Source organism: Coturnix japonica, chromosome 2, assembly GCF_001577835.2.
Source record: "Coturnix japonica isolate 7356 chromosome 2, Coturnix japonica 2.1, whole genome shotgun sequence".
Classification (NCBI taxonomy): domain Eukaryota; kingdom Metazoa; phylum Chordata; class Aves; order Galliformes; family Phasianidae; genus Coturnix; species Coturnix japonica.
Genome location: NC_029517.1, coordinates 74221150 through 74239989, shown reverse-complemented (window position 1 = coordinate 74239989; position 18840 = coordinate 74221150). Strand labels below are relative to the sequence as shown.

Here is an 18840-nt window from a genome sequence, read left to right as displayed (position 1 = left end):
GCTCCTTTTGTCCACTCAAGGCAAACTGAGGCAAAATTGAAATTTATGTTGTAGTCTGTACTACTGATATGAAGGACTGTTCATAGCAATCTTCAACATGAGTTGAAGCATGCAGTGAGCCTCCTCCTGGAACCTGTAAGCAATGATCAATAAGTACCCTTTGCTATCTTGTAAGCTTTCTGATGACGGTGGTGAGGGTGTAAATCTCCCTGATGCAAGTAATATTCCATAGTACAGGGGTGTATGGGAATCATGGCCTGAACCTCTGATTGACCACCTGAGGCAAGCACTGAGTCAGCCATGGGAGCACAGGTGCAGGCAATTCACCTGTGTGACCAGAAGGGGTGGAACCTGGCTCCACCTCTCCTAGACCCCATTTAAGGGCTAACTGACACTGAGTAAGGATCTCTTTCTGGAGACTACTCCCTTGGGAGTTTTTCTGGAAGCCTAGGACATGGGTGAGCATTTTCATTTAGTTTTGATTATCTCTTTCCACTGTGATAATAGTTCTAGTTATATGATCTGTAGATACCAGCCTAACCACACCACTCTGTTTATTTGTTGATTATACAAGGGGAATGCTGCCTGAGTTGCATCTTGGCTACTCTAGGCAATACCTTCTTGAGAAGTGAGGGGAAAACAAATGAAATCACTTTGGGGTGACTTAGTCCCTGAGCCATATAAAAGAGCAATCCAAACATCCAGATTCAGGTCCAAGATTGTAAGAAAAGCCCCATTTCCTGCCATTTTGTTTATTTCAAATTCATATTCACACTACCAGCACTTGCAGGACTCAACACCTGACCTATATCACAGTATCACAGTCTTGTGCGAGTTGGAAGGGACCTTAGAGATCATCGATTCCAACCCCCGGGATTCGAGCCTCCTGTGTAGCAGAACAGAGCTTCTACCACTTGCGCCACAGGGGGTATTCAAGCCTGGGCCTCCAGTGTTGCAAAGTAGCGTCCTTAACCACTGCGCCACCAAAGGCACACAACTCTTGTTGCAGTATCTTTATGCTAAATATTTGCCAAACATACAAGTAAACCAACAAATGAAAGAAATGACAGTGATGACAGAGCTCAATGGTAGAGACAAAACTGTCTTCAAAGCACTCACTTAAGTGAAATTGTCCTTGATGACAACTGAGTACATCCCCGCACACAGTGTGAGGCAATCAATTAATGGCTCCCTGTGTTTAGTGGCAGGTGGGGATGCAGCTTCCATGCATGCTGGCACTTTCCAGAGGGGAGCAGTAGACCAGAATATTCTGACCATCCTGCAGCTTCAAGGTGACATCCTGCAAGCACCAGCTGACACAAACACAGGCAAACTTTAATTTCCTTCAATCACTTTCAGTCTAGTGGTGCGAAAACTGCAGGCATGAAGACTCTATGCCTTCATTATTCTTAAAAAACAATCAATCAATCAAACAAAAACCTCTCACAGTTACTTGAAAACTCATTTTTCAAGTACCAGTTTCCAGAAGATGTATTTCCCAACAGCACTGCAGATCTGGGATATATGTTCCTATTTGTTGCAACCTGAATAAAAGCCCAGCAGCTATTTTCAGTTGGGCAGTTCCTCTGTTAATGCCAACCCCATGCCTTTCTTCCCCCTCATCCTGCCAGTGCATTCCATGCTTTGCTCTTCTCCTGCCTTGGAGCCAGGCTGCATTGCTAAGGAACTATCCCAGCTTGGGAAAAACTTTGAACACTCTGATTGCTCCATGTGATTACTGAAAAACCGACAGGGTACAAGAGTGGCTACTCAAAGGAAAAGAAAAACTGCATTTGCTGGTTGCAAGAGGGGAGTCTTTTGCTTTCCCAAATCTCTGCTACAAACTCACTCCTAAGAGCCTTCTTACATGAGTTTTCCAGCTGGGAAGTGTTATTATTTCAGCACACCAAGATAGGAGTTTTAAAGCTCCTTGCAGACACCCAGCTCTGCTTTTACTGGAGTCAGTGCAAAGTATGTACAATTAGGTAATGAGACTGCTGCACCTTTGTGCAATGAACCTGCAGCAGGGCTCATCCTATGCCAACCCTCCAGCTCAGTCTGACCCACAGCAAGTGACCACCTTGCTGCAGGCACAATGCTGCTCCCTTGGCATGGCCTGGGGCCTCAGCTCTCTTCTCACTTTGGGCAGGAACTGCAGGTGCCCCTTGTCAAGACCAGAGCTTCACCTGCCTCTCCTCACAGCCCCTGGGCCTCCCTTGCCTCCAGGCATAAAGCTCTGCAGCCTCCCATCCCTGCCTGTGAGTAATCACAGCTTCAAACCAGGTCACACACTCCACATTTTCCTATTTTTTTTTTTTTTTTCTTCAGTTGCTTCTTTTAAAGAAGGATTGAATTAAAAAACCTGATTTACATACTGCACTGCTTCGGAGTTCCTCTCCCCATGTCATTTAACTGTGTCTTGTTGGCTCTTGGGTCTCGTGTGCATGAGACCATGTCAGGATGGCCCACTTACACATTTGTTGTTCCTTCCAGGGGTTTCAGGAGCAGACAAAAACAAATGATTTTAGCTCCTCAGTCAGGTACAAGGACACCAAGTGCTGTCAAGCTCCAAGCTGATCTATGTGTGAGCCCCATACTAAGTTGTCAAATTCATCTGCCACAAATCATTCTGCAAAAGATGCATTCTCTTTCCAGGTTGCAGATGGAAATGTGTGGAGAGTTCTTTTTAAATTAAAACTCTGATACACTTCACTTACTACTGTTTTTTTAATATCTTGCAATCCTCACACTCACTCTGTGAAATAAGGAGGAGCTGTTATTTCCCTCCATCTGCGAGGAAAGGATAGTGAAGACTGAGAATGCCAGGATATAGATCCCCAGGGAAGCGCAGATGTGCCTAAATAATATCTGTGGACTTCAAGGGTACCTCCGGCCACTAAGAAGGAGGCCGGGCCTGGCCCTGGGTCTCTGAAGTCCCAGTTTTGTGCCTTCTTCCCATACTTATGAACTTTGATCCCTACCGCCATTCTAAACACAAATCCACCAAGTTTCACTTATCTAATTATGAAAACAAAACAACAAAAAAATCATATGGCTGGTGGAAACTGAGCAAAAATGCTGCAGCTCTGGGTTTCTAAATACAGCTAACAGAACTTCTCAAAAACATGTGAGGGGATTTTCATCAGATATAATTTCCTCTTTTGCAGTGGAAGATGGAGTATGAATGTTGTAATGCTCAGTTCCAGAAATCAATTTCACCTTGAAAATTAAGATTTTCAGGCTTCAATACCACAAGAATGTAGAATCACTATTATGTGATGTGAAGTCAGAGCATCCTACCAACTTGAGTATGATAACTGTTATCTATCATGATATTTAGCTTACCTTGATTCATTCTGATACAAAACAGAAGATAATTCACATAACTCACTTACCTCAACACATAATACGAGACTGAAGTTAGGTTTGCTGCACAACCACCTCATTATCTCCTTTGGAGGAGGGGTGGGGGGAACAATGTCCTACATTGGCTCACAGTATCTATGTGTATGTGGAGTTACAGTTTGCAGAAGACATTTTGCACAAATGAATAGCTCACACTGTTCTTAAATTTATATTCATAGAGATGTATTCAACATGTTTCTCAACTAATTTCTGTCATGATGACAGAAATTGCTAATTGCCTTTCACAAGTTCTTCAGACATGAATTTCCTCTTCCTTTTTGTAATGATCTTAGCAACACAGATGACTAACCCACACATCCTGCTCCACTGTTTTCTCCTTCCACTTCTATCCCTGTGTCTACACATATCTTCCAGTACTTCCCCCAGCACACACCACTGACAGAAGCAATCCATTTTTGAGTCAGTTAAAAGGTACTCCATTGACTTTGTTCCAGATACTAGTAACTTTATCTGCATGTATATGTTAGAGATTCAATGAAGCATGTTAGTGAAATGGACTTTTATTCCTTCTGCAGTCAAAGACACAATAAAGCTACCTCTCTTTTAGCTTAAAAGTTCGTTTTGTTGTTGTTGTTCTTATGTATTTCAAGCATTTCATTAAGCTTTTCTTATGGCTAATGTGTCCACGGTTATACAAGGATGCATGTTCTGGCATACATTAATCTCTGCTGAAAGAATGTATGGTGTTACAGCTGCAAGCCCCAGGGAAAACCACTCGCTCACTGAAATATTTATGAGCAAACACCTTTCCTCACCAGAATGCATGGTGATCCAGAGGTGACCTGTACTGTGTTAGAGCTTCCCATAACCATAACAAGTTTGTAGGCTGTCTATTTACAGATTGCTCAGTCCATTAAGACGCATCAAAGTAATAAGACATTCAATTATTTTATCAGTGCCACAGATTCTGTTATTTGGATTAGTTAATAAACAAGGCTGTGCTTAGTGCTGAAGATCTTAACTAACTGCCAGGAGTTCTGAAAAAGAACCATTAGGCAGGAACTAGGAATGTTGTTGAGTCAGTAATCTGATCTGTGATATAATCATCAGAGATGCTTAACTAGTTTGTTTCAAGAAAACATGAATGTTCACGGAGACTGAAAGCATGAAAAAGTGGGAAAGTTGGTGGTTTATGTCTTGGATGAGGTCTGAAGAAGTCTGGATTTTGATTTCACCCTGAATCACTCAAGTGACTGGCATTCTTAAAAGGTGACGTAGAAAGTATTAGTGGGAAAAGTTCTTTTTTTCTCAGTCAACATAAAAGGTTGTATGCTTGCCCTGAGTATTTGGCCTTAGTTAAGGTAGCTAGTAAAATCTCTAAAACCTGGAAAATGTTTTTGCGCAGCGTATCAAGTAGGTAAAGTCTGGCTGGAGTGAAGTATAAAGTGAAGTTTTATGTGAGTTGATTAGAGGTTAATTTTCTTGCCCTGACGACCTCCTCCTTCACCTACAGTATCTAGTCCATTCCCTACTGCCTTTGTTTAGTCAAAAACTGAAAGAAAAAAAAAAATCATAATAAAATGATTCAAAAAAGACACAGTTCCTCAGTGAGTTGCCTGAAGAGGTGTCTGGGGATGTTCTGGGTCTCCAGGAAAACCCATAGAGAACAGCTGGTCCTCTTCAACTGGACTTTCTGGGTGAAAACACTGATGCAAAGTTCTTTTCAGACAGCAACCCAGAGAGGAAGTTGACTTGTATTTGTATGGTTTGCCTCAGCCCAGCCCTAGGGTGATGCAAATCAGCCTTGTGCAATACTTCATCACCCAAAACAGCGTTCTCCAGCAACTATGTAATGTGAGTGCTCAACCCCATGTCAGGATGTTATCCTCCATTGCGGAGGCTCGCAGGTGTTCTAAAAGCCATGCCATTTGTGTTGTAAGCTCCACTGTGCAGTTTGTGAGTAGCTATAAAACTCTTCTGAACAAAGTTTTGAAATGTGGAACATACCTGGGAGGAAGGGAGGCAACTGCTATTTGAAAACTAGATCTTGATACATTTCTGAAAATGATTACAGTAAGAGAAGGATTCACTGACTTGGAAGGTCCCTTAGCATTCGGCAGTGTGCTCATACATCACGAAATGAAGACACCCTTCTTGCTGTTTCTAGTTCTTCTCGTCAGAGCTACAGATTTCCTTTTCCAAATCAACTGGTATCCCACTCTATTGCCTTGCAGTGGGACTCTTGCTCCCAGGCCACTTGAGACTTGCTGAAAAGCCCAGAGTTGATCTCTTTTCACATGAGCTGGAGAAGCCACTCTGTGACACAGTCTCTCCAGCATTAGTTGTGTTATTTCTGTGTCCACATGATTGTTCCTATCTGTCAGCTGGATGTTGTGCACCTTCAGAGGGGAGGCACCCAGGGCTTCCAGGGCAGCAGGATTGTTTTACAGATGCTTCAAAGCCTGCAGATAATGCTGCATCCTGGCAAAACTTTCTACATAGGAGAAATAGGTTAGTGAGGAGATTGTCCACTTTAAATAAACGAACAAAAATATACATAAGTGAATTGATGGATTAAGAACTGGTTCACATACATTAATGTGGGGCAGCAACAGCTGCTGCAGCTACGTAACTCCTGCTGTGTTTCTGATACAGCTTTTTTAGTGGCAGCCAAGAAACTGCAGCTGTACAGAAGGATATATAAAAACTGAAACATAAAGAGGTGCCATTAAAGTTAATGGTCAAACAACAATAATAGCTCTGTAGACTGGACATGGAGGACAATTGTGGTAAACTGCTATTTGTCAATATCTGGCCGCTACGCGTAGCTAGGAAGTACTGTTCATTAATGACCACGGAATAAAGCAGAACTGTAAGGCTGGATACATGCCAACCTTCCTTATGGATGAAGTGATTTGGCTAAAGACAGTTTCAAGGCTTACTAGATGAGATTTCTAGATATGTTTCACACAAGCCCAACTTCATTCTGCTGACATCAAGAAGAGTAGTTTCAAGCTCGGAGTGTGCACACATTAAAATCCTGCTCTCACCTTCCAAAGAGTTTAAACTAAGGTGTACAATTTGTTTCCTGGTCCCTCCCCATCCATATCACTCCCTGAGCATGAGAATGAGGGGTGTTGCCTGCTCTCCCTAATTAGAGGCATCTCCTATGAACAGACAGTGTCAGGAAGTGTCAACAGCTCTGCTAAACTGTAGTCTGCATGGTCCTCTTGTCCCCCTGGGCTATCCTGGGCAGCTCAAGCAAAAGGGACCTCAACATACTGGCCCTTAGTGCTTGTGGACAACGGCAAGAAGCCACTTGTTAGAAGTATGCTGTATTCATACTCCAGTTTGGAGGGAAAAGTGGTTTCTGTTTCATGATGCCCCTGCTCAGGCACTCCCAGTAGCATCTCACTTTGAGCACTGAATGTGAAATGCCCAGTTAATGTTTGCGTGTTTTCTGTAGAAAAACTGAAAGCATGCTGGGGTTGGCTTGGGAAACTGCTCTCATAAGGGAGAGAGTGGGTGTGAAGACTGAGAGTAGAAATATGTTTACCTGAATGTTTGTACAAGAGACCTCTTGTCTCTTTCAAAGAGACCATGAGCATGCAAACTATTTCAGCCTGAAGGAATGGGGGAAGCACTCCTCTCCCCCCTCCTCCCTCCATTATGGAAACTGCTTGCTCCTCACACATTCCAATACAGGCCAGTTCTGTACATTACACAGAAGAAACTGGAACAGCCCTGAGAGCAGGCAATGGAAGGCAGGTTCCTAGTGTGGAGGCTACGCAATGACACACCGCTCAGTATAGAAAGTCAGCAGATCAGTTGGTTTGCCACTGAGTAATCAGACACATGTTTAGGATCTATCAGTACTGTAGCAGACCAAGAAGTAGCCACTGCAATGAGCCATTCAATTACACTGCTCAGTGATGCAGGGAACGAGCTGTGAGGGAAAAACTTTTTCTAAGATTTCTGAACAGCAGTGCTGAAGTTGAAATTTATAAAAAATATCTTTGTTAAAGCCAACTTCAATAATTTAAAGCACTAGAGGATTGAATGCCTGTCATATACTCCTGAGCTCAAGGGCACAAGCTGCCTAAAATTAAAGCCAGCTTTCTAGCCTTATCTGATTTGTTATTAATATGTGTAAAATGAAGGAGAGGCTTCACAACTTATGTGAGGGCTTGAGGAACAGGCTTAGCTACACTTTTCTGGAAGCACTGTAAGGTAAGATACGCTGAAAAGCGCTATCATTTGCTAGAAGCAGCGAGGGAGAGAGAGAGGCTCAAGAAGCCCATAGAACCCCCTCAAACTGGCAAAACCTGTTTCTGTTCTGAAGCTAAATAAACAATTTAAAAACAACAACAACAATAAAAACCACACACTTGGACTAATGATTTGAATTCTCAACCAAAGACTTGTGGCAATTAGGTCTGGGAGCAGAGATGGTTACCTGCCCAGCTTATCTCTTCTTGTCCTGTTCTCCTCAGTGCTGGTCACTTTTAATTGCCTTCACAGTCTTCAGGAGAAATTAATAAAATCTTTAGCATCTCACAGGTTTGTGGTGTTTATGGGACAGCACCACAGAAAGATTTACTAGTAAAATTGCTAGACTTGAATTCATTCTCACAAATCCTCCTTTAAGTAGCTCTCCTTTTCCTGCCCAGATGTAAAATCTCAGTAATAAATGAAACACTACTGGTAACCTTTCATTTCATCCTAACTCCCAAGAAGCCTCCCAGAAACCAGTCTTCTGAGTGACCACAGTGATCTGCTGTCTGCATAACTCCCACCCTTGGAAATGGGTACAGCAGTGCTTTAAAATCAACCCTGGCATTAAATGAAGCAGAGGCAAAAACCCAGAAGTTTCAGCCACACTACCCTCAACTTCATGTGCTTTTCAGATCTTATATGCTGCTGCTTTTCCTTCTACACAACAGCAAATGAAAGGGGCAGAGGAGAAATAAGGTTGCTAACAACACCAAGACTTACTTTGCATAACCACATTATACATAACCACATATCCCCTACTGCTGAACAGTCCTGTAAAAATAGCCATTTGCTGCAGTTTTCTGAGAGAAGCTGTCATATTCCCTCCCTGAAAAAGAAAACGGAGAGATATTTGTTGACAAATAAGAAAACTAAAGGGTTATTTCCCCTCTTTTCTAAAAGCCCTTTCCAACTGCCCAGTCAAGCGGGCCTGAATAAAAGCATAGCACACTGTGGCCAGGCTCAGTCTCACTGGGGTCCCTCAGCACACCCAGAAGGCATCATGGTGAGAACAGAGCAAACTGGGCACCAAGATGGGCTGAATGTGTTTATTCACCTCTTTTTGTGATCCCAACACTTCACTAATGCCGAAAAGAAAATGACCTCCTGGGTGTGGCAGGGAGCCAGGGCCCAGCGCATTGTTCTGGCACTTCCCATGCACACTCATTAGCACAGTGCAAGCATTCAGGCTCCGGGGGCCAGATCTCTCTCTCAAGTAAACTCCTGTAAAGTAAACACACTTGCAGCACACTCCTGTAAAGTAAGCACACTTGACATGGCCAAGCTATGTCAGCAAGGGTAGTGTAGCCAGGGTGGGGATATTCTGGTTTTTCTTTCTTTGCTTTTTTCTTTTTTTCCCTAAGCCATGAGGTAAACAGGAAGTTTCTTGCAAGCCTGTTTTCCTTCCTTCCTGTATCCCCCTTCCCACCATCTTCCAGTTTGACCTTTTCACGAGTCCTGGTATGGCATCTGAACTGAATGACACAGCAGGGAGAATACCTCCAAGAAAGTTGATCCATTCTTCCATTTCTCTGTGTAAGACTGAGACTACACAGCCTAGGGAGCCTTGATCTAATGCTATTTTTCAAGCAGGTTGGTAAGAAACTAGAAGAGTTGTCAGTGGGGGTGCATCAAGTTGTTTCAGGACTGGCTGTGGCAGTACAGGACCTGACCAAGCACCTGAGTACCAGCTTATGCTCTTTCTTCTCAGCTGGGGGAAAGGGAGGAATGGCCTTCACAGCAATTAAAATAATTGAAAAATTAATAAAGGGCTGCTACATCCTTTTGATGTAGGAGCATAGACATCTGAATGCATAGGGAAGTTGTATGGGATTTCTAAACCCAAATTTGACACCTAAATCCTTGTGCCAGGATGGTGTAACACAAACACTGTACTTAGTGAGAGCTGCTTAGTAAACCAAAGGACAAAACCCAGTTATAGAAATATGATCTAGGCAACGTCATTTGAGTCCTGTTGTGAAAATCACCTCTTGCATCCCTCAAGTATGCATTAGTCAGGTACTACACAGCTGACAACCACAGTTTAGAGAGGGTGGAGAAGCAAACTTCAGGGTAAACTTCCTCATCTCGCTTCTCTGCTGAGATGCATAACTTTTGTTGTTTCTAGAAGTTAGTTTTAAAGCATATTATTACTCATTCAAAGGCTTACTTTGTTAACTAGTTAATTTGGTTTTAAGAGGTCTTAATATTCATCTTTGCAGCACTTTTTCACTGACCATTTTTTTATAGCTAGTACTGGTAGCAACCCTCCCCAAAAAAACAAACATATTAATGCCAAAGCAATCTTATGCCCCAAATCCCCAAGTTGTGATGTGACATTTGCACAATCACTCATCTCTCTTCCTACTTATCTGCTTCTCTGCTGGGCTTTCTTCACTTCCCTTGGGGAACTTGAGCAGAGTGAGAAGCTGCAGCAGAGGAAGTAACAGTGTGTTTTGTTAGAGAAATTGAGACAGTCAGCTCACAAGGATAGGACATCAAGAGCTTTTTACTTGCTGGCTTGTGTTTTCAGCTTTCCTTAAATCACAATTTACAACATTAGTTTTTTTTCCTCAAAATGGACCATCTGATTAATATCTGTGTTTCTTATAGTACTTGTCTGGCAAGAAGCAGGACATACCCTGCCTGGTGTGCTAACCAGCTGTTGTCCTCAGAGCCTGGTATGCTGATTGTTCTGCTGGATGCAGAATAAAGTGAGGAACATGCTTTATGCAAACACCACATAACAGGAAAAAAGGTTGTAAATTTGGAAAGCTGATCAGATATAACAGACTACGACCTAAAGCATTTGTTTTGCTCCTTTCAAAGTCGCAGTCTGAAAATGCCAGACAAAATTTGCTTTTTATGATGAAATTCAAGGTAATTGAACACAAATGTCTGGACCTGAGGCAGAGTGCAGCTGGCTGTTTGCATGAGTAGAAGTAGAAAGACATGGAGCTCTTGCACCAGCAAGGAGGTTTTGATAGAGACTAAAGGAACCCGGTCAACAAATGGCTAAAATGAAATGGTCTGCAATTTGCTGTCAGTGGGTTTGAGGTTCAGTTGGTCTCACGGTCTGATTGTATGCAAACAAGCAAGATGGAAAATAAGACGAACTTCTTGCCAATCAACCATGTGCTCATGCCTGTTTCATTTCTGTCTCTACATGATGCATCTTGGTCTGTCAGGTCACAGCCTGCTCGAGCACAAACTAGCTTTGTGAATGGAGCAGAGCAGAGGGCCAACTGCTGTTGGGTACCCTGATGATGATATGTGAGGGTGGTGCCATCCAGAAATGTGATTTAGCAGCTGAGAAATGTGGAGACCAGTAAGTGCTGCTACTCTGCACTTCCCTCAAAGTCATGGCCCATCATAAGCCCTGGCAAAACAAATCTGCTAGGAGCTGAGGCACACCTGAGACACCCAGCACCCTGCTAGCTTTAGCCCCCTAGCCTGCTTCAGCTCTGCCAAGCTCCTCACTGCCCCAGCACAGAGATTATCCCCATTGTCTGCTTGCTGTCACACACTGTAGCCAGCTGGTCAGACCTCTCTCCTTTCAGGCTAGGCCTTGATGACTTCTCTGTTCTCCTCCCACTTGTTTCTCAGCTGTTCTCTGGACTAGTCCTATGACAGCATGTTACATAAAGAAGTTAAGAGATACACATTTTAACAAGTCTTTGGAGGTATTGTAAACCATCTTTTTAATCCCACAGTTGTCAATTAACTTCCAAAAGCAGGGACAAAGTGCCCTTGGAACACAGAGGATCCCTCAAAGGGGTAGCCATTCCCCTTCCCTGCCATCTTGGTTTCTTGTGGGATGGATGCCCAGATGCTGTATTCACATCCTTGAGCAACACTAAGCATGCAGCTGCTGATGACTTCAGAGTGATGACACAGGAGATAATAATGAAGTCAGCTTGTGGAAGATCAGGACATAGTTTGGAATTGTTGCCCACAAGGATTCATCATTAAGATCTCTGGCCAACTGTTTGTTCCTCCCATAAGCTGCTTTGCTGAAATGCCACAGAGGTAGCACATTAGGGAAAGGAAGCTGAGACATGCTGAGATTCATTCCTCCTGTTCTGAGACTTTATAAAAATTATATAGAGCTTGTAAAGCACTTAGGGCATTAAAGGGAAGGAAAAACAAAACAAAACAAAAAAAACACCCCAAAAAATAGACTTCATTCAGCACAATGGGAGTAATTGTATGACAGTGCAGTTAGAGAGTCTTATAAATGAATACAATATGCAATTGTGTTATCTTGAAGGAAGCTCCAATTGCTATCTGCGACAGAGATCTCTCCTCAGAACCTGTTATACCACTAAAAAGAATGTAAGTCAACTTGTGGAAAAACAGATTTCTTCTCAATTGCTAATTTAAAAAAAGCACAATGTCCAAGTTATAGTATTCTGCATAAAGATATCTTCACTCTTGCTATTTTACAGCAGTAAGACAGATTTAGTGGAGATTAGCATACACAAAAACACCAAGCCCACAGTTACTAAAAGATATATTAAATCAATATAAGTAATGTTGCCTAAAAATAAGTATTAAAGAATAGAACTTACTTCATAATAAGGGCAATGTTCATCTAATGCTTTGAAAATAATAAGATCTGGTGGAGTAGGTAGTCTTCAAGCCTGACACTGAAGGTAAGCAGGACTCAGAGAGTTAACAGAGAAGTGGAAGTCTTCCTGGGTCACATGTGAAATGGTGGGTTACTGCAACATAGAATCATAGAATCACAAGGTTGGAAAGGACCTACAAGATCATCTAGTCCAACCGTCCTTCCATTACGATCACTACCACAAATGTTGCTACAGCAAAAATAAGGACTGTTTTTAATTAGACTTCTGTTTTCTCCATAGACGGATCTTCTAAATATGCGCTGGACTTAAGAGATTATCTGTATTTTCAGCAAATTCATATCTCTTGTTCTGGTTTCTGCAAATCATGTATGCCATTCTATTTCCACTGGTGTTAGAGGCTGATCTCAGGCACCTCCACCAGAGGCAGGGGAGCAGTGAAACTAAAGGCATTTTCACAAAGCTAAATCTGTTCTTTTTATTTGTTTCTGACTGAAGCAAGAAAGCTGGGGCACAGGTTCTCTGGGGAAGGCACCTCCTCCTCTTCCTGGCACAACCAGCCTCCACCAGTATGTCTGGTTTCCAGTTGCTATCACAGTTCAAAGAGTAAACTGTAATATTGCTGTGAATTCAGAGAGAAGCTACTTGATCTATTCAAACTTAGTGTGATCACTGCTGGTTACCTCAATTTTGGCCTCTGATTACTTACCCAGCTAAGACCAATAACCACTAGTAAACCACTGCTGTCCTGAGTTATCATCTTGACATGTTAAATATGTGTGGTAAAAGACTATAAATAAATTGAAGTAAAAGTTATCATGCAATTTGAACTTAGATCTCAGCATCTAAATTTGGGGATCTCTCAAAAGTCCTTCTGCAATTCAGGCTGGTGGGATTTGAGTTGGCTGCAACTTCAGCTTTTGAGAAAATCACCCAGGTAGTTGATGGTAATGTCTGATAATGCACTTGTGATGAACACTCTTGCTATTTGGGATTTGCTCAGGTGGATAGATACAACCCATCCACAGATCTCATAAGATACATAAGGCATCTGAGTTTGAGCCAATTTCTGTATTAATAACTGCCAGAATATAATTTCAGAGACAGCTTTTTTACACAGTCTAGCAAATACCTTCATTATTGGTGACATTACCAATGACAGGACAGTACAACAGAAGTATCTTAACAAGATTGTCATTTCAGCATGTTATTTTCTTCTTTTTCAAGAACATAGTTTCAATCTACTGTTTATCATATCTCTGAAAAATGACTGCACAAGTTGTGCCTCCTACCAGCATATTCAGAAATACTGAGAAATTTCCACATAGTATCTGACTTCGCCAAAAGCTCAGGTACTTGTAGAAAACAAGTCTGCTTAGTCAAACTGAAAGTAGCAGCAACGCTTTTTTTCTCCATTGTTTTTCTCCAGCTGCACTGAAAAGTGGTATATTGATATTTAGGAAGTAAACTACCTTTTCAGGCAGCTCTGAAATGTTGCCTTGAGGGTACTTGTTGTGGATGGCTCCTTGAAATGTGTAACTTATCCTGGTTAAAATGCTTTGTAAGGGCAACCGCATGTATGAGAAAGATTACTGGCAAGCCACAAAACTGTGGCAAGTTTATTTCTGCCTTTGCTGTTATCAAATTAACAAGGAAAGTAAAAGTAGTCAACAGAGTGATTAAAGAAACTAAGAACGCCTTAATTTTTAAGTTGTATCACATCTGCTGGCACCACATGCTACAACGCAGGTGGCTCAGTTCAGTTATTACAGAGTTTAAGGTAGTGCTTATAGATACTTATTTTCACTTCCTTTTTCCTCTTGAGTTCTCTCACTTGCACTTTTTTGTATCTTTATATGTCTTTGTACATCTTCTGTCACAGACTACTTCCTCGTGCTCTTAAGCCACACAGTCACCTGTACTACATTTCTTTTTCCCTTGTCTACCTCCTTTTACTCCTCCAACTGTACTTTTTGGACTATTGCACCACTTCAGTGCTGTGCATGCAGAAACAGCAGGACCATTGTTCCCATTGTTCAAGGAGCCTTCTTTTGCCATCCTTCAGTTTATCCCTCTGTAAAATGTTTCTGTCTTCCTATCTGTGAATAATGAAGGCAGATGCCTGTAACCATTAGTTTTTCTACCAAGTTGCAATGACCCTAAAGCCTATTAAGAGTTTTCAAAGGGTAGGCTTATGCTTTGTACTGGAAGTCAAGAGATATCACAGAAGTATGACTAGGACATGTTATTGAAAAAGCAAGATAATTATCCTACAGTATGACCTTTTTTTCTTTCTTTCTTTATATATATATATTTTAAATTGTTATTAGAGCACAACATTATAGGTTAATGCCTAATAATCTGTCATTAACATCCCTAATTGTATGTTTCTGTAATTGGGTGTCATCAGGGAGGGGAGGAAGGTGTGAATACTCACCTTTTATATTTTCAAGGTGAACTGTCATAGATTTAAGAGTAAGAGCTTGTAAGTAGGGTAAATGAAAAACTTGCATCCAAAGTTCAGGAAAAGAACATTGGTGGTATTTACCCTTTTAACAGTGAGTGTTTTACCTGGGAAAACTACAGGACAGCTTCTTGGCTTCTCTACCACAGGGAGTGAGGTCACCAGAACTGCAATCCAAGTTTCAAAAGAACTACTCCACCCTGCACCAGCACAACCCCACAACCTGCGTCACAGCCTGGCTTCCAAATGGCCACAATAAAACAAAATAATCTCATGAAGAAAGAGTAAATATATCCCATTGACTCTATCAGGAATAACGGCATGTTTAGCACAGGCTTAGCAGAAGTGGACTTTTGAGCCAGAGAGCTTTTCATATTGCCATGTATCGTTTCTGTACCTAATTTCATAGAATAGGTTCACTGAACCTGCAAGATGATCAGTAGAGAGTAGCATTTCTCATGGCAAGATCAAAGAGCTTGCAATGCTTTGCATGCAGTGGCAGCTACTTAACTTTCATGCCAGTCTACAGCCATTTTTCTGCATCCAGCATGTTAATTACGACAAAGATGTTGACAAGTTCCCAAAGCCTATCAAACTGTAACTAAGCTTACTTAATTCTGAGACAGCAAAAAGGAGCTGCAATAAGTTTCCTGGAAAAAAGGTCATACTTTACCTTGCAAAAAGAAAATAAAATTGTCATGAAAGTCCCTAGTAGTACTTCAGAGGTCACTGGGCTAGGAACTGCATGCTTTAGAACTTTAGAAGTTAGTCAGTGGATATCTGCAGTCCCTAACTCCAATCCTTACAAGACTTACGTTTGTCTGTAGTCTTACTAACTACAACAATACAATCTACATGCACACAATAAATGTGCATGCAGTAGATAGTGACCTAAAGGAACTGGATGCCAAGGGAGGCTGTCAGAGGGAAAAAATGTTTCAGTCAGGAGCATGGTGTAAATCATATGATGTCTGCTCCAGTGAATGTGCCCGCTTCCTGAAAGGAGGGGTTAAACGATGCAAACAGCTCTGCTGTGAACAACATGAAGCCTGATTTACAAAGCCTTTAAAAATTAACACAGAAAGTGAAAGCAGCCAATAGAATGAATAAGGAATGTGAACAACCACTTTATTCTTAAGGCTGAACGTATTGCTGATAGAATGCTTTTTATTACATGGTATTCTGGCAATACATATTTTCAGCTCATCACAAACAGTTTGCTTTTACTTATATTTCCTACTGAAAATAAAAAATAAATAAAATGCTATCCTATATCCCCCTAGGTTCTCAGAAGTTGCATGTTTATTTCAAGTGTCTATCTTTACAGTCTACCAGAAGGGCTCTACTCTTTTTCTGAAAGTCAAGTCCCTTTGAAATAGACCAGATCAATGCTTAAAGCCTAAGACTTTGAGAAAAAAATTAATTACTCTCAAACATCTTGGACAACTAGATTGTTTCCAGAAGTTGGTCCTTACCCCTGTGAGTAGAACTGGTTCAGTATCAGCTAAACCTATTAACACAGGTTAAGACCTGGGAAAAAATAGTCTCAAATGCACAGGACATTTTAATAAGTGTTGAACAGCAGAAACAGCAAAAGACCAACAGGGATTCTGAACTAAAAATACTCTGTTCTGAGAAGAAGAAAATAAAAGCTATGACGGAAACCATTAAAAAAAAAAAAAAAAAAAAAAAAAAAAAAAAAAAAAAAAAAAAAAAACCCAGAAAGAAAATCTTAAGGTACTTGAAGGAGTTGATTCAGTTAACTTGTGCACAGGGCTGTGTGGAATAATGATGGAAAGAGCAAAATGACAAAGAAAGTGGTGGAGCCTGGTACTTAGTTTGTATATAATATATCTAGGATCTAATCTCTAATGTGATCAAAGTAATAGTTTCTGATTAATCCGTCCATACATGGAGAAAGAGAAAGGTATGCTGGATGCTCACGAATCAGTTGAGTGAATCAGCTTCTCTTCCAGTGAGTCCAGGCAAGAGGGAACCTGAGATAACAACTGACTGAAATACATATTTTCCTCCTCTGAACACATGGGAAAATGTTTGAGGGGAAAATGTCACTTTTATTTAGTGGTTTAAATGATGTCTTTATTTTATTCATTAAATTGTCAGTCCTTTTATAGCTCCTGTTAGGGAAGGCAGGGCTTTTTAATATAGCAGAAATGTTGTAGTAAAACATGAGATGGCTTCACAGGAAGCCTATGTCAGCTATTTGATGCCTGCACCATCCTCTCTCTTAGACTGAAATACCTCAGACTGAACAGGTTTGAAAAAACTCCACACAGAACTGTTTCCTTTACCAAGCTACCTTAAGGTATATGGAGACAAGCTGTTCCTACTGAGCTACAATAAGGAGCAGGTGTCACGGTCTGGGAGTTGGACAAAAGCACAAATTACACTCCTACATACTGTTGATGGATGAGATTTTTCAAAACACTGAGTGCCTTGTGCATGCTCAACAGTTGGTACCCTTACAGAACCACTCTTTCCTACAAGTGCTGGGTTCTTCAAAAATTAGTCTGTTCTCTGGCACTTTAAGATGCCCTTGGTGGAGCTTTTCAAAGAGGATTGCTGACAAAATTCATTCTTTCCTGATAAACATTGCTACAATAAATTGCTTCAAACACTTTCTATTTATTTATTTATTTATTTATTTAGTAGGGTTTTAAACATTTGTTCATCAAATGCTAGACTACCAAGGGATAAATGTAATGAAATCTTACAAATACAGAATACGTGAAACTCATAGATAAGCTGTGATACATTGGAAAGGAAAATAGAATCAGGTAAGATGGCAGGAATCCATGCCCAAAGACTTTCTAAATTAAAGGCTGTACAGGAAAGACTTTGTCTTTGACCACAACACAAACAATTTCTTCCATTCGTTTTTGTTTTCTGTTCTCACTGCATGCTCTCCCTTTGTGGAAATCAAAAGGAAAGATAAAGAGATGCCATCACTTGTATAAAATGTTAAACCCAGAAATCTCTGCCTAGACAGAGGAAGCCTGAACTTGGCATGACTCTGAATTTATTTACAACTGCATTTTGCAGATCATACAAGACCAGTGCAGGCAAAGCAGAAGACGGCACTCTTAGGTTGCATAAGCTGCTAAGGGACTGACTCACTGTGTCACTGCGGCAAACACCATAAACTTTAGGTGTCTCAATTCACACTTGCAAAAATAAGTGGCTACATACTTCCTGGTTCCTACTTTACTGGAAGAGAGTGACATTTAATGGCTGCAAATGCTCTCACAGCCTAAGATGTAATGTTACTTAAGCATGAAATTCCCCAGCTGCAATACACACGTGATGAAGCATGACAACATGCTCTAGGAAAAAAAATGTATTTTGAAGCCTAGCACAGGGTGTGTTGTAGGACTAGCAGAAAAATTATAGCAGCCATGGTTGGCATTTATTATAAAATTTAAAAAGCTGTTAACAGGTCATTAATAATCTGTGACTACCTGCTTTAATAGTATTCTTCAGTCAACAGGCATGAGAGTAAGGGGGTGGAGAAAATGGGTCATACCTTCTCTCAAGTCACCATAGAAGGCCAACACCCTTCTTTTTCATCACTTTGTAATCTGCTTGTTTACTGGTGGCTCTTCTGACTGGATCTTCTCTAACTGCTACTGTCACATAGCTTTCCAGTCAAGGATGGTAAGATCCTTTGTGAGGAGAAGCCAGCAACCATGTCTATACTGATAGCCTGCTCTTAGTGTCCCAGCCTGGGAGATCTCTGTGATGGGGCCCTGGCCCCTGGCCTGGGATGACTATCTTCATTCCTATGATCATAGCTCCCCAGCGTGCTCTCCTGCTTTTCAAGGTTATTTTGCCTGCAAGGCGTCTCTCTGCATTTACACCACATAGCCATTTGTTCTGTCTCATCTTGCTCCTCACCTTATGTGATTAGGCAGATGGTTGAAGGAGAGAAAAGCAACTTGTTTCCTTGCTTCTTCTGACTAACACATGATCTCCAGAGGAGACAGATGCCTTAAAATCAGACATCAGTTCATCTTTTGGGTTTGGCTGTAGCATAAAAAGCATTTGCTGTCTCTGATCTAATGCTTTTTGACACTGTCAGACCCTCTTCAGTGAACTTCTGCCTTGAAACCAACTTGACAGCAAGTATTG

General features: G+C 41.3%; 1 long non-coding RNA gene across 2 annotated transcripts in view; it reads right to left on the bottom strand.

Moving 5' to 3' along the window:
• LOC107309819 overlaps positions 1 to 18840 on the bottom strand; it is a 53411-nt gene that overhangs the window by 2727 nt on the left and 31844 nt on the right. For both annotated transcript variants that reach the window (XR_004306359.1, XR_004306358.1), the window contains exon 2: positions 12210 to 12362. This is a non-coding gene — a long non-coding RNA (uncharacterized LOC107309819). The remainder of the gene's footprint in view (positions 1 to 12209; positions 12363 to 18840) is intronic.